Here is a 26,561-nt window from a genome sequence, read left to right on the forward strand (position 1 = left end):
ATCCCCAGAGAGAGCAGAGGTGTTCCAGGCGGCCCACTTTGCCCTGGGCGTGATGAAGTTTTGGGGTGATGGGGTTCGGAGCTGACGGTCAGGAAAGAATTCTTGAAGACATCTTTGGTGCAAAACGGTGATTTTATGAAAGTACGGGGACAGGACCCGTGGGCCGGAAGAGCTGCCTGCACTGGGGTCTGGAGGATGACTGGTTATGGACTTGCAGGAGGTAAAGTCCAAACTAAAGTTTCCAAGGAGACTTTCCGATGCTAAAGACTCGCACAGATCACTGGAAGCCTAGCTATTGCCAAGCTAAGGTGGTTTTTCCCTCTAGCAAAGCATTAAGACAGCAGGGAGTTCCCTGGAGGAACGTCTTCCCCTGCCAGCCTCAAGTAGTTGTCAATGCGCTGCAGGTGACAAGGAAATTCAATTTTACCGGCCATCTCCTTTGTTCCCCACAAAGCTATGGAAGGGAGGGTGATATCAGGGGCTCCAGGAAACAGAGTCTATAGGTTTCTAGAGATTAGGCTACTAATAAGATTGCCTTTTGCTCGTCATTTACGAAGGTATTTGTAAACTGACGGAGAGTCTACCAGTTTAACCATTTGTTTTCTGTCCTTTCCTTTGTCCTTGGGCAGCCAGGAGTGCCTGAGGAACATCACACATGTCCCACCTGTGGGGGGTGGGGTAATGCTAGCCTGTGCCAGGCCCCCAGCTTGCCTTATGGTCCCCTCATCAGGCGGGTTTAGAGTCCACCATAAAGGACAGGGTAAAACCTGAAGGTGGGAAGATTTGGGCATATGAAAGTGGTTATATAAATAAAAAGGGAAGTAGAAGAGTTCACGAAGATTTAAAGATCACAGACAAAAGCGAAACCCCAACTCAGACTTCAAGACTGAGGTCAACTGTTGGCAGCTCTGTGAAGCTTTCTCCTGATGGCTCCAGGCAGAATTCATTCCTTCTCGGGGCTCCATTGTTCCCGCACCTACCTCCGTTAAGCCACAGGGAAAGAAACCATCAGAATTTAATGTGAGGCTCTCTCCAACTAGGAGTTCGAAGGGGAGATGGGTCACCCCAAAAGATGTCTCTTTGGCATTAATGGATTATCTTGAGATGGTTATTTTTAAGAAGCACCAAGCACTTGGAGAAGCTCTGAAAGCCTGAACAAGTTACCCTTCTGTGAGACAAATTTAAATGTATAAGGGAAATCTCCATCTGTAAGGGTGTCTCCCTCTCAGCTCCCAGAAGAGGAGGACGACTTAATCTCTAGAAACTCTTACCCAGGCGAAGGCAACGCCTTTAAATCTACATCACAACAGTAAACTGTGCACTGCCTGAAACTTTCCCAGATCGGGCTCCCCTCTCCACCCCCAACACCTTTTGTCTTTAGTTGGAGATGGTACTTAAGGAAATAGATAGGCTAGTGCTATTTGGGGGAGTTATTCCGTTTTCCTGGAAACCTCCCATATATACGAGAGGTATACAGGTCATTAAACTTTGTTTTCCTCCGGGGGTGGGGGATCAGGGTTTCGGCCAAGAACGCACAGAGGCATGGGAAAGTATTTTTCCTCCCCTACAAATCCTTCGAAGGCACACTGACTTATTACCTTATTGATTTTATAGCCCCAATAACTACCACCTATTAGCCACTGGATACACTTGTGGTAAAGAGAAAAGATATTCTGATGTTTGAAATTAAGACAATGAGACAAAATAATAGTGGTCTGCATGTATAGAAGGGCTTGTACAGTTGTTCTCCAGGTCCATAGAGGACAAATCAAGAGAACAGACATTTCAAGTGCAAGGTGAGCGAACTAGGCTAGCTTTTTAAAAAGGGGGGAAAGGAGCCAATGGCTCGTCAGCCGCTGATGCGGGCTTTTAAAAATAGAAAAGCAATCGTTTTTTCACTTCTTTAGTCAGTTGAGTAAGGTCCTACCTCACGGTGCCTTGCCGATCCAGAATCCTGTTGCTGGTAACTTTGAACTGTAAGTACCGTGGAAGCAACGGCATTACCATTTCCCTAACCCAGGAGGGTAATTCACTCTTCCAACTGTAATCCTATGCTAATGACCAGGAGAGCTGACACTCTGGGAACCCGCAGAAGAAACCATAACCCCAAAAAGGAAAACATCGAATTACCAATCCCTAGGTGACCCTGAAATATCTGCTTTGACTCAACTACGAGCTTCACCTTTAAGGAGTGCTGGAACCGTCTGACCGCTCGTCTGAAAGAACTGTGAACAGAAATCTGGAAAGGAGAAAGGAAGGACAGGTCGAGTCTGAGAATAATATTGCTAATAGTGATGATGAGAATCTGTGAGCCCTACAAAATCTCACAGGCTTCATGCTCCCTCTTTTGTTCACGTTACGACTCTCAAGAAAGAGCCCCCCTCTCGAAGGTTAAGCACATCCTAATTGGTGCTTTTGTGCCCGTCCCTCTTCTAGGACTTTACCCTATTAATTCTTGCTTTTTCTCACCCTCCTCCTTTCCCCTTTCAAATTCCGCCTCCTCTGGCACCCTTCTCTTGGCCCTCGCACATGCTCAGTTCTCTCCCTGGTTAAATCCCTCTTCTGCTTCTCTGCACCTTCCAGGCAAATCTGACTCATCCTCACCAATACCCACTTCTCTTCTCCCGGGTGAATGAAGCCCGCACTCCCCCCTGCCCTACAGTTAGGTAAGCTCCTGGGGCTAGTTTGGGGCCAATGAATTGAGAGTGGAAGTAACATGTCATTTGGGGACATAAGCTTAGAAGGGCAGTGTGAAATGTCCATGCACTTTTTCTTTGAAGAGGCAACGAAAGAGACACCGTGTTCCATAAGACAGAGCAAGATGACTGAAGCCTCTGTCGGCCTGTGTCAAATAGAGACCTCTCCACTGGCTTTTGATGGTCATACAGTAGGGGTGAGAAATCAGCATTTCTCACTGCGAAATGGGTTCGAAAGCACTGAAATTTAAGGGTGGCTTAGGGCAATATCATCCAGCTAATCCTGATGAATACATATACAAGTCTGTCTCTTTGACCAAGTTTTCCCTTTTTATAAGGACACCAGTCATACTGGATTAGGATCCACCCTAATGACCTCATTTTAACTTGATTACCTCTGTAAAGACCCTACCTGCAAGTAAGGTCACATTCTGAGGCATTAGAAGTTAGGGCTTCAACATATGAATTTTGGGAAGACAATTCCACCAGTAATACTTCCACGGTGAATTTACAAAACAGATGAACATAGAGAAAGGGAAGGAAAAAAAGAGATAAAGACAGAGAGGGAGGCAAACATTAAGAGACTCTTAAATACAGAGAGCTGAGAGTTGCTGGAGGGGAGGTGGGGGGGGATGGGCTAAATGGGTGACGGGCATTAAAAAGGGCACTTGTGGGGATGAGCACTGGGAAATCACCCAGTGATATGTAAGTGATGACATGATACGTAAGTGATGAATCACTAAATTCTACTTCTGAAACCATTATGACACTGCGTGTGAACTGATAAGGTCTTGGGGGTGCCGGTGGGGTTCCAAGCTGACGGCCCAGAAAGAAATCTTAAAGACATCTTTGGTGCAAAAAGGTGGATTTAGTAAGGCATGGAGACAGGACCCCATGGGCAGAAAGAGTGGCACTGGGGTTGCGAACAGTGACTGGTTATACAGTGTGCGGTTGGGGGAGATAAAGTCAAGTGGAAGTTTCTTAAAGGGATTCACATATGCTAAAGAAGACTCACAGATTACTGGAGGCCTAGCTCTTGTCAAGCTAAGGTGGTTTTTCCCTCCAGCAAAGCATTAGCATTAAGACAGTAGGAAGTTCCTGGAGATTAGGCTATTGATAAGATTGCCCTTTCCTTGTAATTTACGAAGGTATTTGTAAACTGATGCAGACTATCAGTTTAACCATTTGTTTTCTGTCCTTTCCTTTGCTCTAGGGCAGCCTGGAGTGCCTGAGGAACGTCACACATATCCCCCTTGGGGGGGGGGGTGCGGGGTGTCAGCTTCCTTATGCTCCTTGTAACAAGGGAGATGATTCATTCATTTTCAGAAATACCAAATAAAAGCTGTGCTGTCTAGTCAACAATAGGTTTACAGTCTATTGGAAATATGTATGAACTACCCGCCTGGGTGCGCCCCCCCCCCCCACCCCAATGGAATCCCAAACCCTTAGACATCTCACATCCTGGTTCTTCCCCTCTCTGTTTTGTGGTCTTATTTTGCAGGCTTCGCAAGGAGCATGCGCCAAAGAACTGAAGTCTCTCCCTCGCCTCAAGGAATGTACATTTGTTCCAATCAGACTACTTTTTCCCTTACGTGGCCATAGGCGACTTCTGGGTAAGGCTGTAACCTCTGTAGTCCTCAGCCAATGAGGAACCAGGGGAGGGACTTACACGCTAGGAGATAAATGGTCTGCTGTAACTGCCCCAGTGTGCCTGTCCATCGGGCACCTGCTCTTGCAAGAACACTGATTAAAGCTTCGCTTCACTGTGCTTCGAGTCTCTGCGTCTCTCCTCTGACTGGGTCGGCGGGCTTACTGCTCAGACTCCTCATCATTAACTAACTTGTATTTAAATAAAATGTTTAAAAAATAAAAAATTACTGGGGCGCCTGGGTGGCTCAGTCGGTTGGGCGTCCGACTTCGGCTCAGGTCATGATCTCGCAGTCCGTGAGTTCGAGCCCTGCATCGGGCTCTGTGCTGACAGCTCGGAGCCTGGAGCCTGTTTCAGATTCTGTGTCTCCCTCTCTCTCTGACCCTCCCCCTTCATGCTCTGTCTCTCTCTGCCTCAAAAATAAATAAACGTAAAAATAAATAAATAAATAAATAAATAAATAAAAAATTACTTCCACAGTGATTTCGTCTACTCAGTGGTTTGAATGATCACTTCTGTGCCTGTGACCCATCAATCTTGGCCTCGACCTCTCTCCCAATCACCAGTGTACCGATTTCAAACAAAAAACAGTACTGTGAACCTATGATTTCTCAGTTACACGCTGAACAAGCAAAGTCTTTCTCTACACAAAGCTAATAGAAACTCATTACACAAAGAGCTGCAAGGGAAGGTGGTGAGGGTAGAGGTAGGCAGAATAACGCAGAGATCTCTAGGACCTTCCGGCAGGGGCATCTATCCTAGTCTTGTGGCACATTTCTGACAGCTTTGGGGGTATTGCTGTGTAGACATTCAACCGGCACCACAAACCCAACATGTTCGAAACCAGGCAGATCTCCTTTTTCGCATCAATGACTGCAGCTGATTTCTCCATTTCTAGGAGTGCCCCTATTCATCTAGTCGCCCAGGACTGCAAACCTGCTGTCATCTTTGTTGCTCCTCTGCCTTATTTCCAACAGTCAGCCCATCACAAGTCAAAGCCAATTTAGCTCTCCAATACGTCTGTCAGTCCTGCCTCCCCTGTTCTATTCCTACTGTCACCAGGTTAGGTCAGCCTCACTTCATCTCTACTTAGACTACTGTGGCGGCCGCCTGCCTTCCACGCTTCCAGGATATTCTATACAGTACTGTCCAATTAGCATTCTAAGCAGCTGATCTGGCTAGCAATGGAGTTTACCCCGACCTATCTTTCCAGCCTCATTCCCTGTCACACCCCTACTTTACATGGAATACGAGCAACGTTTTCTAATCTCTTTCCCTGCTTTTAGTATTTGAGACATAAATTTACTGAGAACAGGCAATGTAATACCCATTTCTATTGCTACGTATGCCTTCCTTACTCTAGAGTGTCTTACCCTCAATAAATACAGCTCAGTGACTATGTTTTGAAGTGTGTGATGTTCTGTGTTTCACAAAGGATATATCATTAATCCCCAAATTAACCCTTCAACATGAGTGCCGCCTTTGGCAGTGGTCTCCCAATTCCACTCGACGTCAAAACATACAATTTTTCATGGTTGTTGGGCCAGGAAAAAAGGAAAGAGCAATTCTAGAGCTTTAGAAGCATGCCCCTTGCCGGGGAAACGTACCAGGCCATGTAGAGGAAGGCTGTGTTCATGAAATGACTTTGGGCACCTGTTTCAGCCCCCTACATTTTGCTCTCCTCCCTGCTTGCTCCCTTACGCTTATCTGGCTTCTAGCTAACACCGCCCTTCCAGTGTGGTGCCCTGTGTGGTCAATCTTGTGGCTCCTGATTCTCCTGCTCTTGATTCCTTCCCAGCTATAAACTGCCTTCGTCCTCCAGACGCAGAACTTCCTGAGACTCAGTTCCAAGACACCATTTGGCTTGGCCCCCGGACCTTTTAACTAGGAGTCGTAGTTCTATCCCAGCCCAGGGGAGTTCATATAACTGTGGAGCCGCTTACAAATTTTGTGCTCGGGTCTGACAGCAATAACTGAAAAACACCTCCCAACTTATTTTAGCATGAGTAGGACAGCTTGCAAAGGCCTGGGTGCGTCACCTTCCATCTGTCATTCCCGAAATCCTGGGTCCTACTGTGGAGGGATGTCAGGACCGGAGTTGATTAGTCTCTCAGCAAAATCTCCATGTTTACTGACCAGAGAGGAACTCTGCCTTGATTCCCCGTTGTCTGCAGTGTCCTGATCAAGTTCCTGGGGCATAAAGCTCCTCGTTGGTACTTTTTCTAGACTGAAAAGAGAGAGCGTAATTGGCTGTTACCCATTCTCACTTGCTGAAAGTCCCGTCAGGCTTTCGTGCTCCTCAGACGGGTGATAGGAAGGTCTTGTCTGAAGAGCTTCAGGATACTAATCCGGACAAATGGCAGATCTGGTATCAAACTGTTTGCTCTGCTTCTCTCTTCACAGTTCCAGAACAGAAAGCACAGGGCCATGAGGAAGATATTTTCTCTTTTATTCCACAAATATCTTTTCTTTACGTTTCTTTATTCGGGAGAGAGAGGGAAAGAGTCCATGAGCGGGGGGAAGGATAGAGAGACAAGGAGAGAGAGAATCCCAAGCAGGCTCCGGACTGTCAGCACAGAGCCCCACATGGGCCTCGATCTCAGGAACCAGGAGATCATGACCCAAGCCATAATCAAGAGTCGGATGCTCAACTGACCGAGCCACCCAGGTGTCTCCTAGTCCACAAATATCTAAGTACAAAGGTCGCCTCCCTCAAGTAGCTCACAGTACAGTAGAGAAGAGCCAGACAGAGCCTTTTTATTATGAGCATTCAAAGCAAGCATTTTCTCACATTTGGGAAGCCCCGGCTCCACTTTTTTCCATCAGCTTCTACCTTCTTTTTTTTCTTGCGAGAGAAAATGAAAGTTTTGCTTAGGGAATCTTGCATATAGACCCAGTGGGCAGAAGATGAGAGATTTTTATGGCAGTAGCTTATTATAGCCTTTTCTTTGCAGAGTTCTTTCAGCCATAGACGACATTCCATTCGAAGGAAAGTTTGCTTAATTCTCCCTCTCCTTTGTCTTGGGGAAACCATAACATCAGGCACCGTGAACTTGAAAATGTCCCACCTCCACAAAGAGATCACTTCCACACACTGTGCTTTAGAGCAGCGGAAGGTGAGGTGACGCCACAGAAGAAGCACAAAGGGCCAGGCCTGGCATCCAGCCCAGATGGAGAAGCCAAGGTCACGAATGACATCTTAGAGGTGATACTTGAGCCCCATCTGAACCATTAGGGTAAAGAGAGGGGAGTGAGTTGGGCTAAGAAGATCATGGTGGAGGAGGGCCTCACTTCAGGCAGAGCACAGTGGGAGCAATGACATGGGGGTGAGGAACTCAGCACCTAGAGACTGCGGACTATCAGCAGGAGACGGGAGACAACGCTGGCAGGGTAGACTGCGGCGAGTCACTGATGAGCTATCTTTACTTCCTTGGCAAACAGGAACAACAAAATATCTGCAAATTACCTACCTCTGCTGTTTGGGAAACTTCTTCAGGGACACTGGGAAAGATTTTTACCCTGTGTTGCTATAAAGAATTTCCCTTTCTCCGCCAACAGAATAGCATATGTCAAATACAAAATCATTTGAGAGTCTCTCTAAGCAGATTTATTTATATATATACATATATATATGTATATATATACACACACACACACATATATATACGTATATATATATATATATATTTTACATTTATTTTTGAGAGACAGAGTACAAGTGGGGGAGGGGCAGAGAGAGAAGGAGACACAGAATCCAAAGCAGGCTCCAGGCTTTGAGCTATCAGCACAGAGCCCGACGTGGGGCTCGAACCCATGAACTGTGAGATCATGGCCTGAGCCAAAATTGGACGCTTAACCGACTGAGCCACCCAGGCTGCCATCCCCTCTAAGCAGATACTTTTTAATAAAGTATTTTTATTTTTATATATATATTTTTTTTATTTTAGAGAGAGAGCACAAGCACGACAGGGGTGGAAGAGAGGATCTCAAGCAGGCTCCACACCCAGCACGCAGCCCAACACAGGGCTCGATCTCATGACCGTGAGATCATCACCTGAGCCAAAATCAAGAGTCAGACGCTTAACCAACTGAGCCACCCAGGCGCCCCTCTTTAAGCAGCTATCTTAAAGGGTGGTGAAAGTCGATGGGTCTCCTTTGAGAATACAGAGGCCCCGGGCAGCCATTAAAACCCTTTTGAGAATATGTAGTAACAGATGTCTGCCTGCCAAAGAAAACAGAAGGGCAGGCTCTCAGCCTGGACCAAACAGCAGGTGCCGTCCGGAGTGATCGGAAGGAAGGCCTCACAAGTAAGAGTAAAGAGCAGAGGGACAGGGAGGAGGCCAGAATTTCAAAATCAAGGTACCAATCGGCAGGGCTATGCTCCCTCCAGAGGCTCCAGGGGTGAACACTTCCTTGCCAGCTCTGGCTCCGGTATTCCTTTACTTTATAGCCACATCATAAACTCGGCCTTAGCTTTCTCTGCCATGTTTATGCCTTCTCCTCTTCCGTCTCTTATAAACACAGTTGTCATTGGATTTAAAGCCCACCCAGATCATCCAGAACGATCTCAAGATCCTTAATTATATCTGCAAAGACTTCTGTCCAAGTAAAATCACATTCACAGGTTTTAGGAGTTAGGGCACGGACATGTACTCTGGGGGTCCTCCATTCAACCCACAGTGTTTACAAGACAAAGTGGTAACCTCTTTCTCTTCTGATTTGTATATACCCGTTCATTACCAAGAATATAGAAAATACAAAAAAGGCACAAAAATAAAATCAACCTTTAATGCAATAACCCAGAGATAACCACTGTTAACAATTGAGAAATTATATTCTAGACTTCTATGAATGTATACGCATATTTTACCAGGCTCCTACTGTACTTACAATTGTGTCATTTGCTTTTTTCCTAATCACTGATATATTGCGAAATCATCCCATGCCATTAAACATCTTTTTTTTTTTTAACATTTATTTATCTTAGAGAGAGAGAGACAGAGACAGAAACAGAGCGTGAGAGGGGTAGGGGCAGAGAGAGAGGGAGACACAGAATCCGAAGCAGGCTCCAGGCTCCGAGCTGCCAGCACAGAGCCCGACACGGGGCTCGAACTCACAAGCTGTGAGATCACGACCTGAGCTAAGTCGGATGCTCAACCGACTGAGCCACCCAGGCGCCCCCATTAAACGTCCTTTTACAACAAAAATTTTTATCACCTGCATAACATGCCATCACACGGCTATATCCTAGTTTAACCAGTTCAGTACTATTTGCCATTTGGGCTGTTCCTAATTTTTCAGTGTGAGACGTAACACTGAGATGAGAAGATGCATGCCAGGGTGTTTATAAGAAGACCTGGGTTGTGGGGCGCCTGGGTGGCTCAGTTGGTCAAGCATCCGACTTCGGCTCAGGTCATGATCTCACTGTTCGCGAGTTCAAGCCCTGCGTCGAGCTCTGTGCTGACAAGCTCGGAGCCTGGAGCTTGCTTTGAATTCTGTGTCTCCCCCTCTCTCTCTGCCCCTCCCCTGCTTGCATTCTCTTCTCTCTCTCTCTCTCTCAAAAATAAACAAACAATAAAAAGAAATTTTAAAAAAAAGACAACCTGGGTTGTATGATACAAAAGGATACTGATTATCTTTGCCCTACACTGAGTTTTAGGGTGAAATGTACATGGGGCTGGGCTGAATCGGGTCAGAGTCAGGCCACGGATTTGGCGGGGAGCTGGGAAGCACTCGACTCCTCTTTCTCAAAAAATGCTTCATTGTTCAGTTTTATCTCCTGCCACTCCCTACTTTATGCTTTTTATTTTCGAGGATGGTGGGGGTGGGTAACACAACTGTTGCCTGCATTTAAACCGTAATAATATTTTATTAATGCTTACCATCTTATCTAGCCAAGGAAACCTTCTTACCCAGGGAAGCAGAAATAGAGCTTTTTAAGCTCCGTAACAAAGCCTGAAATGAATAGCACTAGAAAAGTCCACCATGATTTTTTTTCTTTCTAGGCTTAAGCCGAGAAATAGCTGTACCTAGACTAGAAAAATTGGAGGGTAGGAGAGGGGCCATGCGTAAAATGAATAAATAGTTATTTGCAAAGCCATTCAGGCTCCTGAATGACTAGAAAAGATAACCCTCAGATTGATGTAAAAGGCACCCTTATGTTTGAATTACAACAAAATCAATGTAAACCCATCTCAGCGTCTCATATAATCAGGAATACAAAGAGCCTCCAGACTGTTCATTAAAGAAAATTAGTATTTGCTGAAGAAGTCCATTCTTGCATGCAGTCAGCTGGCTTTTGTCGAGTGATACAGGAACTAGGAAGTTCCGATCTACTCATATTTATAGAATTTTGGCCCATACCTCGAGTGCTCTTTCTGGTTTTGGCATTCTGCATTTTTTAAGGGAGAAACTGCTTAGAAAAAAACAAAAGTAAAAGGTCAATCTTTTTAATTTTTTTTTAACATTTATTTATTTTTGAGAGACAGAGAGACAGAGCATGAGCAGGGAAGGGGCAGAGAGAGAGGGAGACACAGAATCCAAAGCAGGCTCCAAGCTGTCAGCACAGAGCCTGACGCGGGGTTCGAACTCACAAACCGCAAGTTCATGACCTGAGCCGAAGTCGGACGCTTAACCGACTGAGCCACTGAGGTGCCCCAAAACTAATTTTTTTTTTTTGAAATCCAGTCCTAGCTAAGGGGGTTGCTGAGAACTTCAGAAAAACACATTTTAATGCAAACGATCGACTCATTCACAGTAGCTTCTATCATCTCCCAGCCTCCTACCGCTCTCTGCTTTCCACAGTGAGTCTGGATGCAACAGCACGAGCACTTAGCCCTTGGATTGGCCGAATATGCTGTTAGGTTTGTCCCATTCAGTTCCTTCCCCGTTCATCAAGCATCTACTACGCGCACTCCCACGGACCTCAAAATCTAACAGGAGAGGAAATGCACAAATCAAAGTATCCAGCGTGCTAAGCACAGTGAGCATGGCAGGAGCACAGAGGAAAACCCAACACCAGGACGACTTACCATCTCAGCGAACTGCCCAGTGTCCGGGTCCTTCCCAGCTTGGCTACAAGAGCGAACGTTCGGTTTTTATTTATATTGTGCTCGTTGGATAACATCTATTTTTCATACGTTGTATCTCATGTAAATCCTCACGACGACCATACGAGGTAGATACAAATGCCATTTAATGGGCACAGAGAAGATGAATTAAATTGCCCAAGAATTTGAGCCGAGCCTGGCCTAATTCCAGAGCTCCGGTTTATGCCACCTCGCCACGCTGACTCTCAAATTTCAAAAGTGAAGGCGGCTACTAGGGTTAAAAGGTACAGAATGGTGGACCACAGTAAGAAAAGGCCTCTAGATTTAATGATTAGGAAATCCTCCTTGTGCCCACCATGGTCGTGTGTTAGGGCCGCCACAACAAGCCACCACAACTGGGTCGCTTAAACAACGGAAACTCGTTTTCTCACCGGTCTGGAGGCTCCAAGCCCACGATCAAGGTGTTGGCAGGGATGGCTCCTTTTGAGGACTGTGAGGGAGGCTCTGTTCCTTGCCCCTCTCCAAGCTTCTAGTAGCCTCCGGTGTTTCTTGGCCTGTAGATGGTCTCCCCTCTCTGTACATGTCTGTTGTGTCCAAATCTCCCCTGTTTATGTGGACACCAATCATACTGGATTAGGGCCCACCTTAAAGATGTCCTCTTAAGTTGATCACCTCCAAAAAGGCTATTTCTAAATAAGGCCGCTTCTGAAACAAAGGAGAAGGGGAGAGAAGATTCCAACAACTGATAGTTCTGTGCATTTCTGAAGACATCTTCATCACCTACGCCCACCTCTTATTCCCAGACTCTCCAGAAGCCTGCCTCCTATTTCTTCAGCAATTTGCAGTTATGGCTTTATACCATCACTGACAGTGTTCTTTGCCGCTAATTCTCAGGTGCTACTTACCACCTGATGCAAAGTATCACAGGATGATTCCTATAGTTATTTCTAGAAAAATGCCTGAATGATTGAGTGAACAAGTCAAGCGGTGAATATAAAGAGAAGGAGACAAAATAATCCGGTCTTGCTTCTACTTAACTCTGAACTTCAGGGGCGCCCGGGTGGCTCAGGCAGTGAAGCGCCGGACTCTTGATTCCGGCTCAGGTCACGGTCCTCGCAGTTGGTGAGCTGGAGCCCCACGTGGGGCTGTGCGCCGACAGCGCAGAGCCTACTTGGGATTTGGTCTCTTCCTCTCTCTCTGCCCCTCCCCTGCGCGCTCCCTCCTTCTCAAAATAAATAAACACTTTAAAAAACCCCTGAAATTCATACGCTGCCCTGCATGGCTGAGGTTAAAATGAGGCAAAGGCCTGCGTGGACAGATAAGGAGAAAGCACTGAACAAGGATGTCAACGAGGCAAACACCTCTGTGTCAAGACACATGGCAAAGAGGGGTCCTACATCTGCGGAGAAAACGAGCACACGGCCCCCTCACCCTCATTTCCAGCTAGGGTGAGCAGCAGTTAAGCGTGGGGCTGGAACCCCTTATCACATCATGAAGAGGAACGTCACTATTTCAACCTAATTGTCGAAATCCGCAGCTACTGGATAAGGTGCAAGTCCCGCAGATTGGCACGCGATGGGCCTCTGTGAAAATGGATGCTCTGGACGTGGTGGTGACGGACCGGCCCCCAGGGCTCCAGAGATCCGGGCAGCGCCGTGTGGAGCGGGCCCCGGCGCTGCTAACCCAGAACTCGGTCAAGCAGGACTCCTGCCACACCGCGCCGTATTCATTTTGGCGAATTGAGAAAGCCCGTTAGAAAAACACGAAATGCGTTCCCAGGATCTCTTTAGCAAGTTGGTGCAAGGCTACAGACTGGGACCCAAAACCCCCCTAGGTGCCCCGCTTCTCTCTCAACCGTGAACAACAGTGGCCTCAAGAATACAAAAGGGGCGCCTGGGTGGCTCAGTCGGTTGGGCGTTTGACTTCTGCTCAGGTCATGATCTCACAGCTTGTGAGTTCGAGCCCCGTGTCGGGCTGTGTGCTGACAGCTCGCAGCCTGGAGCCTGCTTCAATTCTGTGTCTCCCTCTCTCTCTCTGCCTCTACCCTGCTTGTGCTCTCTGTCTCTCACAAATGAATAAATGTTTAAAAAAAAAAAAAAGAATACAACACAATGCAGAAGCCACTTCTCTCTCCCGTCAAAAGTTCTCTTGGATTCATACGTGTAGGCTCTATTTATGGCAAGAGTTTATTTTTAGCTTACCTGCCTAAGGGCATGAGTCATTCCACATAGAATGTGACATCTTATAATTGAGCACATACTCTATAGTCTTTATTCTCTTACTAACTCGATGGTTCTCTTTTGAAATGAAAAGCTCTCATAAACCAGCACCCTTTGTTTGCAGGTGTGTGCGTCCAGGTGTAATAACCAAGAGAATGTTCTGGTATTTGAATCAAAAAGAGCCTCAACTCCATAAGCCTATCCCAAAAAGAAAATGAAGGTTTCAGAAAACCTGACAGGCTCAAATCCTAAGCCCGGTCACTTCAAGCTATGATTCACAGAAGTCGATTTTTGAAGTTTTGTATCAAATTATAAAAATCATTACACAGTCCACCTGCTACACTACCTGTTTATAATTCAGAGGTTTTATTTTCAAAGGAGGCTGCACGTGAAGAAACAAAGCCAAGCAACAATGCCCATGGACTAATTCAGTCAAACCATTCACTACTTTGCTTTCTCCCCCACCCCCTTTCCTCTTCTCCTTCTGGGAGCTAAGAGGCAATTAGTGCTGTCTCTATGCGCTCTGGTTAACCACAAAAGAACTCAATTCAGAAAGTCCAACTGGTGCTTGCTCGCGCCAATTAAAGGGCTCTGTGCTTAAATCTGCTCCGGGCCATCTTTTAGAAATGAGTCTTTCTGACCAAAATTCTCAGATGGGGAAAGGCACTGAAAATTAATTAGTACTATTCCTAGGTACATCAAGGATGCTGCACCACCACTGTGCTTTGCGAAGGCTCACCTGGGACTTGAAGATATTCTCAGAATTTGCACCTGCTCACTGATTTTCTAAATTGATTACAAATGACAGATACTGGCAGGCCACTTCAGGGAAGGTAACATTCAAAGAGCAAAGGACCAAAAGTTGGGCTGAGGGTTCAATTCACAATACATACGGCCTGGACCTTCTGCTTCAGAAGACATGTGTATATCAAGGATAGCTCTTCAAACAAACAGAGATATGGAATCAGCTTCCAAGCTGTCACTGGTGACATGACATTTGATGGTGGCAGACGGGAAAAACAGCTCTTGGGTCCTCTTTTGTGTCACCTGTTGTTGAATGTCAGAACCAACGATGTCAAACGTTCAAATAGTCTCTCTTGCTTCATGCTGACCTTTACATCCCTATCCTGCCTGTCCTGTCCCCAAATTGAAAAAAGAAGAAGAAGAAGAAGAAGAAGAAGAAGAAGAAGAAGAAGAAGAAAAGAGAAAGACTGGCAAAGTACTAAAGTAACCCGTCATGGGGATGGAATGCAACAATGTCTTAATTAATTAAAACACACTGCATTTGCTAGAACAAAAAGTGGTTCCATTACACTAGTTGCTTTGACACATCTGTCACTGCCCAGTATCTTCGCCATCTTGTAACAAAATCATCAGGGGGTGGTCTCCCCCACCCCAAAACTTTACGTGAGGAGACCCCTCACACACAGTCCACTCTGAAGTCCCTCCACCAAGGGCCGAATAGAGCGAAGGACTCCCGGAAACAAATTTTGTTCTGCATTTACTCTGTCAGGCACACACTTGGGGTCGCTCAGATCATCTCGCTGCCATCTCTGTTTTGGTCACCTTTGCTAGCTCCTCCCCGTCTCCTGACCTTGAAATGTTAGAGGGCTCCGGGGTCCAGTCTTTGGCCGTCGCCCCTTCTCTACACTTACTCTCTTGGTGGTCTCATCCGTCCCGTGTCTTTCAACTCCACCTCTATGCAGAAAACTCACAAATGTAAGCCTATTTTTTTTTCTGAAGCCCAGATGTGTGTATCCAGCTGCCTCCTCAAGAGTTCCACCTGAGTGTCGAACAGGCACCTCAAATTTAACATGTCTGAAACCAAAACCCAGACTTTCCCCTACAACCTGCCCCTCCTCAGTCTTCCCCCATCCAAGTTAACAATCACATCCTTCCTACTGTTCAGGCCAAATCCTTAGTCATTCTGACTCCTCGCCTTCTCTCACACCCATACTCCACCTGTGAGAAGATCCTACTGGCAATACCTTCAGAATACATCTAGAACCCCAGCATTTCTCACTCCCTCCATGGTCACCGCCCTGGTCCGGCTGCCATCATTTCTGCCCCAGACTGCTGCAATAGCTTCCTGAGTGAGCTGTTTCGGCCCATGCTTCTTTCCATCTGTTTTCAACACAGCGGGTGGAGGGATCCGGGTAACACGTGTCAGATCATATCCCTTCTCTGTGCAGACGCTGGCACTGGCTCCCAACTTCTTCCAGAATCTGGGTTCAAATCCTGGCACTAGACTACAAGACCCTCCGTGATCTGGACCTCCATGTGATTTGTGATTTTGTCTGCCATCATGGTCCACCTCCTTTACTCAGCTCTAGTCATCTGACATTTCACATAACTGGCTATACAGAGGCTACTCTCCCTCTGCCTGGAATGTTCTTTCTCCCTGGTGTCTGCATGCATCACTCCCTCAAATCCTCTATGTCTTCACTCAAATGGCACCTTATCAGCAAGGCTTTCCCTTGCCACCCGGTCCCAAATGGTACCATCTCCCATATACCACAAGTACACTCCCTGTCTCTCTATGTTCCTTTATTTTACGCCATGGCACTTATCGCCAACATACCGTACTTTTTATTTACTGTTTGATTCTGTCTCCCCTGTCACTTGAATCTATATTTTATAAGGTCAGGGATATATTCCTGCCTTACTTTTTGCTTTATCTCTAGGGCCTAGAACAGTACCTAACACATAGTGAGTGCTCAACAAATACTATATGAATAAATGAACTTAACCTCAAGGCAACAGTAAACTCAGAGTAAAAATAAGGCTATTAAAGTAGGTATACACTGAAGAAAAGGTGCACTCAGGGGCGCCCAGGTGGCTCAGCCGGTTGAGTGTCCGACTTCGGCTCAGGTCACAATCTCGAGGTCCGTGAGTTCGAGCCCCGCATCAGGCTCTGTGCTGACGGCTCAGAGCCTGGAACCTCCTTCGGATTCTGTGTCTCCCTCTCTCTCTGCCCCTCCCCCACTCATGCTCTGTCTCTGTCAAAAATAAATAAACATTAAAAAAAATTTTTAAAGGTGCACTCAGCCAGTTATTTACACACACACACACACACAGCGCCTACACCAGTCAGCAATGAAGGAATACAGACAAGAAGGGGTGTGACGTGGCTGAACAGAGGCGTTTCCAGTCCCTTGGGTCACCACTAGGGTGAAGGCCAATTTTGTAGGCCTAATGCTCTACAAAAATCTTGCAAAGCTTATGATGAAGCACTACTGGCAATTCAATTAACCATACAAAAAAGCAGATGCATCCAACCCTTGGCTGAAAGCTCTTCATTTTGCTATATCAAATGGATATAATCAGTTATAAACAGTTACCAAGTCTGATTATTTTTTCATCTGATAGCTCATCATCAAACAGAGAAACAGACTAGGCCCAATAGAAGGAAAATGATCAATGCTCCAGGAGGGAAGTGAGGTTTACTAATGAATTAATAATCATGTTTGTCCTTTCTACTATAGTCCTGCCTTTCTCACCACTCGTTTCTGTCATTGGGGTGGGAAAGCTATTGTTGCAAGAATTTTTCTTTAACTCAAACACTTCATCTCAACCTGAATTTTTTTTTTCTTTTACCTTTCGATATTTTTCCTCCCGGATGTATTTTACCATGACAGGACCTCTCAGATGAAAGCAGAGTTTGTGGTAGGGTACCACATACAAATCTAATTAAATATTGGAGGGAAAAAGGTCTTTTGATCCAGCAAGAATTTAAAAATTCATGTATTCATTCCCTATCTAATATATTAAAAAGTGAAACGTGGGGGGGGGGGGGTTTAAATGGCTGAACAAATAATAACAAAGCCAGTCCACATATACCCAGCTTCTTGGATGGCAGAGTGGGATAAAGGCAAGAACACTGGCCAGGACTCAGAGTCTTGGTTTCCATACCCGTAAGACAGACAGTTACTCTTTTCCCTGCCCACCTCAAAGGATTACCATGAGACCCAAATTAAAATGAATGGGAGTGAGCTCTGCCAATTAAAAAATGCCAGCCATGTATAAGCCAAACTACTGGGACAACTAGGAGGAAGTTACTTTAACTTATTCTCAAGATGGAAGACCACACAGAATTGTTAAAATGTAGAACCCTTTGGCTCCTCCCCAAAATAAAGTACTTTAGAAAGCAAAAGAGGGACACCTAGGTGGCTCAGTGGGTTAAGCGGTTAAGCGTCTGACATCAGCCTAGGGCATGATCTTGCCGTTCCCGAGTTCGAGCCCTGCATCAGGCTCTGTGCTGACAGCTCAGAGCCTGGAGCCTGTTTCAGATGCTGTGTCTCCCCCTCTCTCCGCCCCTTCCCAACTCACGCTCTTTCTGTCTCTCTCAAAAAGTAAACATAAAAAAAAAAAAAAGCAAAAGAATATTATTGTGTTGAGTCACTCAAAAATTCCTTTTACCTTTCACTGGCTGTGATGTATTCTCTTTGGAAGCAATAGGATGCTTCTCTTCTAAAAATGTCACAACTTTGAGGCTACTAATTTAAGCAGTTCAGACAAGACAATGAATGTCTCTTAGAGCATACTTTTTGAAAAATGACCAAGTATAAATCCTTTCCCCTCAATTTGTGTCATAACAATCGATAACCAGAGTGGCTAGCTGACTTATAATTGGCTCTCTCCGGCCAATATGACTCTTGATTCCAGAATGCAGGGAGGCAGCAACTACTTTTACAAGAACCTGAGATACACACTGAAAGCCAGCTACGCACACAGCACCATTTTCTTGTATGTCAAAAACCTTATTATGTAACTTACAGAGAATGGGGTCCATTCTGCATCTTTTCTCCATGTAGTCACATTATGCACCTCATTTTCCCCAGGCTATTTTGCTCATTTGCAGATTTTTACCCAGAGAGGATGCGAAGTGCTTATCATTGCATCCTCCAGTTTGAATTCATAAATGGACTAAGTATAACTTAACACGTTTCTGCAGCTGAAATACGAGAGGGGTTACTTCACAAATCATCCACTAGCACAGCCCCAATCTCAACACTGTAAAATGAAAAAGGTCAAATCCTCACGCTCTCAGTTACTGAGTGCCAGCAAAACTGTAGAAGTTTCTTTTTTCATTTTTTTAATGTTTATTTATGTTTGAGAGAGAGAGAGAGACAGAGAGAGAGACAGAGACAGAGGCAGAGACAGAGCACGAGCAGGAAAGGGTCAGAGAGAGATGGAGATACAGAATCTGAAGCAGGCTCCAGGCTCTGAGCTGTTAGCACAGGGTCCAACATGGGGCTCGAACTCACGAACCGCGAGATCATGACCTGAGCTAAAGTCAAACACTTAACCTACTGAGCCACCCAAATCGCCCCAAACCTCTAGAAGTTAAGGTCAGTCAGCTGTACCTCAACATCCCCGCTCTGTAGCCTTCCCTGATGCTTGTACTTGCTCTATTCAAATAGAATATTCTATTATTAATATCTATCTATAAATATTCTATTCCATTCTCTTTGCTCTCTGTTCAAAGGTAGGCAAAAATAACTGATAATAGGTGCAAATTTTAGGTCCCACCCTGGTATGATATATAGTGGACAGGAATCAAGGAGTTAGGAGAGAGAAGTAGCACTTAGTTTATCAAATATCTACTATCTGAGCAGCAGTTTATAGACATTATCTCACTCATTCATTAATTTATTCACCAATAACTTATAAATGGCAGACAACCCAAACTAAGCACACCAGACAGCATTCCTACCTCCAGGTAGATTATAATCAAGTTTAAGAAACAGATATTTAGGGGTGCCTGGCTGGCTTAGTCAGTAGAGCATGTGACTCTTGATCTTGGGGTCATGAGTTCAAGCCCCACGTTGATATTGGAGCCTATTTTAAAAAAAGAAAAAAGGAAAAAAAGAAAGAAAGAAACAGATGTTGAAAAATAATCTCACAACTGCTTCCAGGTAGAATACGATATATTACAGTAAATAAATACTCTTGCTGTGATAATTAAATGTGGATACATTACAAAACTCATATTTTAAATGCCTGAGAGGGGCACCTGGGTGGCTTGGTCGGTTGGGCATCCGACTTCGGCTCAGGTCATGATCTCACGGTTCGTGAGTTCGAACCCTGCGTCAGGCTCTGTGCTGACAGCTCAGGGCCTGGAGCCTGCTTCGGATTCTGTGTTTCCCTCCCCTCAGCTCCTCCCCTGCTCACACTCTATCTCTCTCTCAAAATAAATAAAGATTAAAAAAATTAAATTAAAAAAATGCCTGAGAGAGCTTCAGTAACAACTGACTAAATGACCCTAAAAGTACATCTAAAGTGTATACAACCATTTTAAGCCCTACACTAAATAAATAAGGGGAGTTCTTGAGACAGAGGAAAAGCATCCCAGAAGGAAATGAGGAAATGCAAGAAGGAATAAAGAACACAAGAATGGACTAATATGGGGGTGCCTGGGTGGCTCAGTTGGTTAAGCATCTGACTCCTGATTTTGGCTCAGGTCATGATCTCACAGTTCATGGGATCAAGTCCTACATCAGTCTCTACACTGATAGCACAGAGCCTTCTTGGGATTCTCTCTCCCCCTCTCTATCTGCCCCCCCACCACTACCCTGCTCACATTCTAGCTCTCTCTCTCTTAAACAAACTTTTAAAAAAAAGAATGGACTGGGGCGCCTGGGTGGCGCAGTCAGTTAAGCGTCCGACTTCAGCCAGGTCACGATCTTGCGGTCCGTGAGTTCGAGCCCCGCGTCAGGCTCTGGGCTGATGGCTCAGAGCCTGGAGCCTGTTTCCGATTCTGTGTCTCCCTCTCTCTCTCTGCCCCTCCCCCGTTCATGCTCTGTCTCTCTCTGTCCCAAAAATAAATAAACGTTGAAAAAAAAATTAAAAAAAAAAAAGAATGGACTAATATGTGGGCAAATATAAATAAGCATTGACTTCACAAAGTAATAATACTGCCTTGTAGAATTCACATTGAATATCTTGTTATTGACAAGAATATTAATAACAAGAGGCATCTGGGTAGCTCAGGCGGTTGAATGTCTGATTCTTGATTTGGGCTCAGTCATGATCCCAGGGTCATGGGATCAAGCCCCACTTGAGGCTCTGCACTAAGTGTGGAAACTGCTAAAGATTCTCTCTCTCCCTCTACCCCTCTTCCCCACTTGCACTCTCTGACATTAAAAAAATTAAAAATCAAAAATTAAAAAAAGAATATTACTAACAAAATAATAACAGTAACAGAGCAGTAAATAGAATTTACAGGCTCCAAAGCCCTAAGGTTATGGGGATTATGCAAAATAATTTGTATTCCAATGAAATAATTCATAAATGCATGTTATAATCTTTAGAATAACCACTACAAGAATAGCCAAAAAATGTACAACAAATTTTAAGAAAAAAACAGCACAATACATTTTTATATTAATCCAAAAGAAAGAAAGGATGACAAAAGTAACAAAATGGATGGGTCAAGAAGAAGGAAATGAATGTTAACATGATATATACAAACTCAGTCATGTCAGTAATTACAATAAATGTAAAGGGGTTAACTGTTCCAAGTAAAAGACTAAGGCTAGAAAACCAGACAAGAGAAACAAACCAAAACCAAAACCAAAACACAACTATATACACTGCTACTAAAATTGAAGACATCACAATAAAATAAGGCTACAAACTGGTATGTCTTATGAATATAGATGCCAAGATTCTCAATGAAATACTAGCAGAGTAAGTTCAGTGACATAAAAAGGACTATAAACCATGACCATAAGGGATTTATCTATGGAATTCTAGGTGATTTAACCTATGAAAATTACACAATGTGATGTATGGACGTGTTGAATCACTGTATTGTACACCTGAAACTAATAGAATACCATATGTTAACTGGAATTAAAACAAATACTTAATAAAAAACATGAAAATCAATGTAATAAACCATATTAATTGATTAATATAATAAAGGACAAAAGTTACATGATCATCTCAATAGATGCAAAAAAAAAAGTATCTGACACCCTTTCCTGATGAAAACACTCAACACATTAGAAACAGAAAAGAACTTTCTCAACCTAAAAAAGGACATCTATGAAAAACCTACAGCTAACATCATACATTTCCCCTTCTAACATCAGGAACAAGACAAAGATGTAATTAGGCAAGAAAATGAAATAAAATGTGCCAAGTTAGAAAAGAAGAAATAAAACTATCTCTATTTGCAGATATGACACTATCTTAAATTCCTAAAGAACCCTGCCACCCCCCCCCAAAGACTATTAGAATAAGTGAGTTCAGCAAAGTTGCAGGTTTAAGATTAATATACAAAAATCAATGACACAAAAAAAGACACTCAGATCAATGGAACAGAATAGAGAACCCAGAAATGGACCCACAAACGTATGGCCAACTCATCTTTGACAAAGCAGGAAAGAATATCCAATGGAATAAACACAGTCTGTTCAGCAAGTGGTGCTGGGAAAACTGGACAGCGACACGCAGAAGAATGAACATGGACCACTTTCTTACACCATACACAAATATAAACTCAAAATGGATGAAAGACCTAAACACAAGACAGAAAGCCATCAGAATCCTTGAGGAGAAAGCAGGCAAAAACCTCTTTGACCTTGGCCGCAGCAACTTCTTACTCAACACATCTCTGGAGACAAGGGAAAGAAAAGCAAAAATGAACTATTGGGACCTCATCAAAATAAAAAGCTTCTGCACAGCGAAGGAAACAATCAGCAAAACTAAAAGGCAACTGACAGAACGGGATATCTGCAAACGACATTTCAGATAAAAGGGTGTCCAAAACCTATAAAGAATTTATCAAACTCAACACCCAAAAAACAAATAATCCAGTGAAGACATGGGCAAAAGACATGAATAGACACTTCTCCAAAGAAGACATCCAGATGGCCAACTGACACATGAAAAAATGCTCAACAGTCTCATCATCAAGGAAATACAAATCAAAACCACAATGAGATACCACCTCACACCTGTCAGAATGGCTAATATTAACAACTCAGGCAACAACAGATGTTGGCGAGGATGCGGAGAAAGAGGATCTCTTTTGCATTGTTGGTGGGAATGCAAGCTGGTGCGGCCACTCTGGAAAACAGGATGGAGGTTCCTCAAAAAACTAAAAATAGAACTACCCTACGACCCAGCAATTGCCCTACTAGGCATTTATCCACGGGATACAGGTGTGCTGTTTCGAAGGGACACATGCACCCCCATGTTTATAGCAGCACTATTGACAATAGCCAAAGTATGGAAAGAGCCCAAATGTCCATCAATGGATGAATGCATAAAGAAGATGTGGTATATATACACAATGGAGTATTACTCGGCAATCAAAAAGAATGAAATCTTGCCATTTGCAACTATGTGGATGGAACTGGAGGGTATTATGCTAAGTGAATTTAGAGAAAGACAAATATCATACGACTTCACTCATATGAGGACTTTATTTATTTATTTTTTTAACGTTTATTTATTGTTGAGACAGAGAGAGACAGAGCATGAACGGGGGAGGGGCAGAGAGAGAGGGAGACACAGAATCCGAAGCAGGCTCCAGGCTCTGAGCCATCAGCCCAGAGCCCGACGCGGGGCTCGAACTCACGGACTGTGAGATCGTGACCTGAGCTGAAGTCGGACGCTTAACCGACTGAGCCACCCAGGTGCCCCCATATGAGGACTTTAAGAGACAAAACAGATGAATGTAAGGGAAGGGAAACAAAAATAATATAAAAATAGGGAGGGGGACAAAACATAAGAGACTCATAAATATGGAGAACAAACAGAGGGTTACTGGAGGGGTTGTGGGAGGGGAGATGGGCTAAATGGGGAAGGGGCATTAAGGAATCTACTCCTGAAATCATTGTTGCACTAGATGCTAACTAACTTGGATGTAAATTTAAAAAATAACATTAAAATTTAAAAAAATCAATTGTGCTTCTATACACTACCAATGCACATTCTGAAATTAAGAGAACAATTCCACTTACAATAGTATCAAAAAGAATAAAATGTTGAGGAATAAATTTTTCAAAAGGAGTGCAAGACTTGCACACTGAAAACTACAGAGCATTGTTGAAAGAAATTAAAGAAGACCTGAATAAATGCAAAGACATCCCAAGTTCATAGAGCGGAACAATTAATATTGTCGCGATGGCAATATTTTCCAAATGTATCGACAAATTCAACAAAATTCCTATCAAAATCGCAGCTGGCTTTTGTATAGAAACTGACAATCCAATCAATGAGAATGCAAGGGATCTAAAATAACCACAAGAATTATAAAAAAAAGAACAAAGTTGGAGGACTCATTCTTCTTCATTTCAAATTTTACTACAAAGCTATGGCAATTAAGACATTGTGATACTGACATAAAAATAGACATAAATCAGTGGAACAGAACTGGGAGCCCAACAGTTTGACAGTTCTTCATATGAAATTTAAAGTTACCATACAACCCATCAATCCCACTCCTAAGTGTATACCCCAAAAAACTGAAAACAGGGGCGCCTGGGTGGCTCAGTTGGTTAAGCGTCCGACTTCAACTCAGGTCACGATCTCGCGGTCCGGGAGTTCGAGCCCCGCGTCAGGCTCTGGGCTGATGGCTCAGAGCCTGGAGCCTGTTTCTGATTCTGTGTCTCCCTCTCTCTCTGTCCCTCCCCCGTTCATGCTCTGCCTCTCTCTGTCCCAAAAATAAATAAACGTTGAAAAAAAAAAAAAACTGAAAACATATGTCCACACAAAACCTTTATGTGAATGTTCATAGCAGCATCATTTATGATAGCCAAAAAGTGGAAACAACTGAAATGTCGATCAACTAACAAGCAGATAAAAAATTTGGTATATATGTACAATGGGTTATTTTTCAACCATAAAAAGGAATGAAAAATTAATAAATGGTACAATATGTGGGATGCCTGGGTGGCTCAGTCAGTTAAGTGTCCGACTTCAGCTCCGGTCATGATCTCACAGTTCACGGGTTGGAGCCCTGCATCGGGCTCTGTGCTGACAGCTCAGAGCCCGGAGCCTGCTTCGGATTCTGTGTCTCCCTCTCTTTGTGCCTCCCCTGCTCAGGCTCTGTCTCTCTCTCTCTCAAAAACAAACATTAAAAAGCATATAAATAAATGGTACACTATGAACGAACCTTATAAACCTCATGCTAACTGAAAGAAGCCAAACACAAAAGACCACATTTCGTATGATTCCATTTATTGAAATATTCTCATTAGGCAAATCCCTAGGGACAGAAAGAGGATTAATATTTTCTCGGGTCTTGGGGTGAAGAGAGAATTACAAGAGAGTAATGGCTGCAGAGTTTCTTTTTGGGGTGATAAAAATGCTCTAAAATTAGTGGTGATGGTTTGACAACTCTGGATGTGCTAAAAAACCATTGAACTGTACAGTTATAATCATGAACATTATAGTATGTAAATTATATCTCAGTAAATCTGTTATAGTTTTTTTTTTTAAGTAACTATAACATGCTTACAAAAACCACTTTCTAAAAAATACGAGGACACAGAAAGGTCTAAAGTAAAAGGATCAAAAAAATACGTCATTCAAACAGTAACCAAAAGGCGGTTGGCATAACTACACTAATATCAGGCAAAGTAAATATTAAGGCAATAAGCATTAACTGGAGACAGAGCTACATTTTGTAGTGATAAACAAGTCAATAGCTCTTAAATATCTTTATGATGATAAAGAGGCCAAAATCATCAATAAGAAGATATTACTATCCTAAAACTGTATACGCATAATAACATGGCTTCTAAGTATATGACACAAAGTGAAAAAACTGAGAAAACAAGAAATACGCTACCCCACGATCATAAAAGAATACTAACCCATCTATCTTCATGGTTGAGGACAGACAAAAAAAAAAGCAGTATACATAAAAAAGTTCTAAAGAGCACAATTAACAAACTTGATGTAATACTCATTTACGGAGCTCTGCATCCAAAAAAGCCAGAACTCACATTTTTTCAAGGGCACATGGAACAGTTATTAAAATCTACTATATGCTGAGCCTTGAAGAAAGCCTCAACATATTTTAAAATAATGAAACCATCCAGAATAGGTTTTCTAACCAGAACAGAATTAGAATAGAAATAACAGAAAGAGAAATTAAAAACCTTTAACTGAATGGAAATTATACAATACAAATAAAAGAGTCATGATCCGTGGGTGACTGTGGTTGAAACATTAGATCAAGTCTTTCCGCTTTTGCTCTGCTCCTCTGAGTGTATTCTGTACCTGTGTGGCTCAGGGGTCTGCCTGAGACTTTGATGGTATTTATATACAGGATTAGGAGGTCCCTCTCCCCAACTCCCTCCCCTCTGGGAATTATCCCTGACTCTGTAGTCCCGGTGGCCTGGCTCTCTTTCCCTGGTCCTCCTAACCAGAAAGCACCATTTCTGAGTTGAAGCTGCGTTCGCTGCCCGCCCTCACCGATGCCTGCCCTTGAGGCAAGGTCACAAAAAGCACAAAACTCACACCCGTCCCCAACGCTTCTCCGAGTTTCAGCTCTCCTCCAGTTTGTGTGCCTTCCTTTTTTCATCAGAATCCTCAGGTGGTTATTTGCGTATTTTGTCAAATGGAGCTACCAGGGGGAGACTGGTCTGTTGAGGGATTATACCACCATATCAGAAGCTACAGGTCCTGGGGCTCCTTGGGTGGCTCAATCGGCTAACTCTCTGACTTCAGCTCAGGTCATGATCTCCCGGTTTGTGAGCTGGAGCCCCGTGTTGGGCTCTCTGCTGTCAGCACAGAGCCCACTTCAGATCCTCTGTCCCTGTCTCTCTCTGCCCCTCTCCTGCCCATGATCAGGTGCCCCCTCTCTCAAAAATAATAAATAAATATTAAAAAAAAAAAAAGAGGGGCACCTGGGTGGCTCAGTCAGTTAAGCAGCTGGCCTTCGATTTCAGCTCAGGTCATGATCTCACGGTTTGTGAGTTCAAGC

The 26,561-nt window shown here is 44.0% G+C and overlaps 1 pseudogene; it reads left to right on the forward strand.

The window, feature by feature from the left end:
* Positions 1-16,171: 16,171 nt before the first annotated feature.
* Positions 16,172-26,561, forward strand: part of LOC125157072 (ferritin heavy chain-like) — a 38,576-nt pseudogene continuing 28,186 nt past the window's right edge.

This window comes from Prionailurus viverrinus, chromosome X, assembly GCF_022837055.1.
Source record: "Prionailurus viverrinus isolate Anna chromosome X, UM_Priviv_1.0, whole genome shotgun sequence".
Lineage (NCBI taxonomy): Eukaryota > Metazoa > Chordata > Mammalia > Carnivora > Felidae > Prionailurus > Prionailurus viverrinus.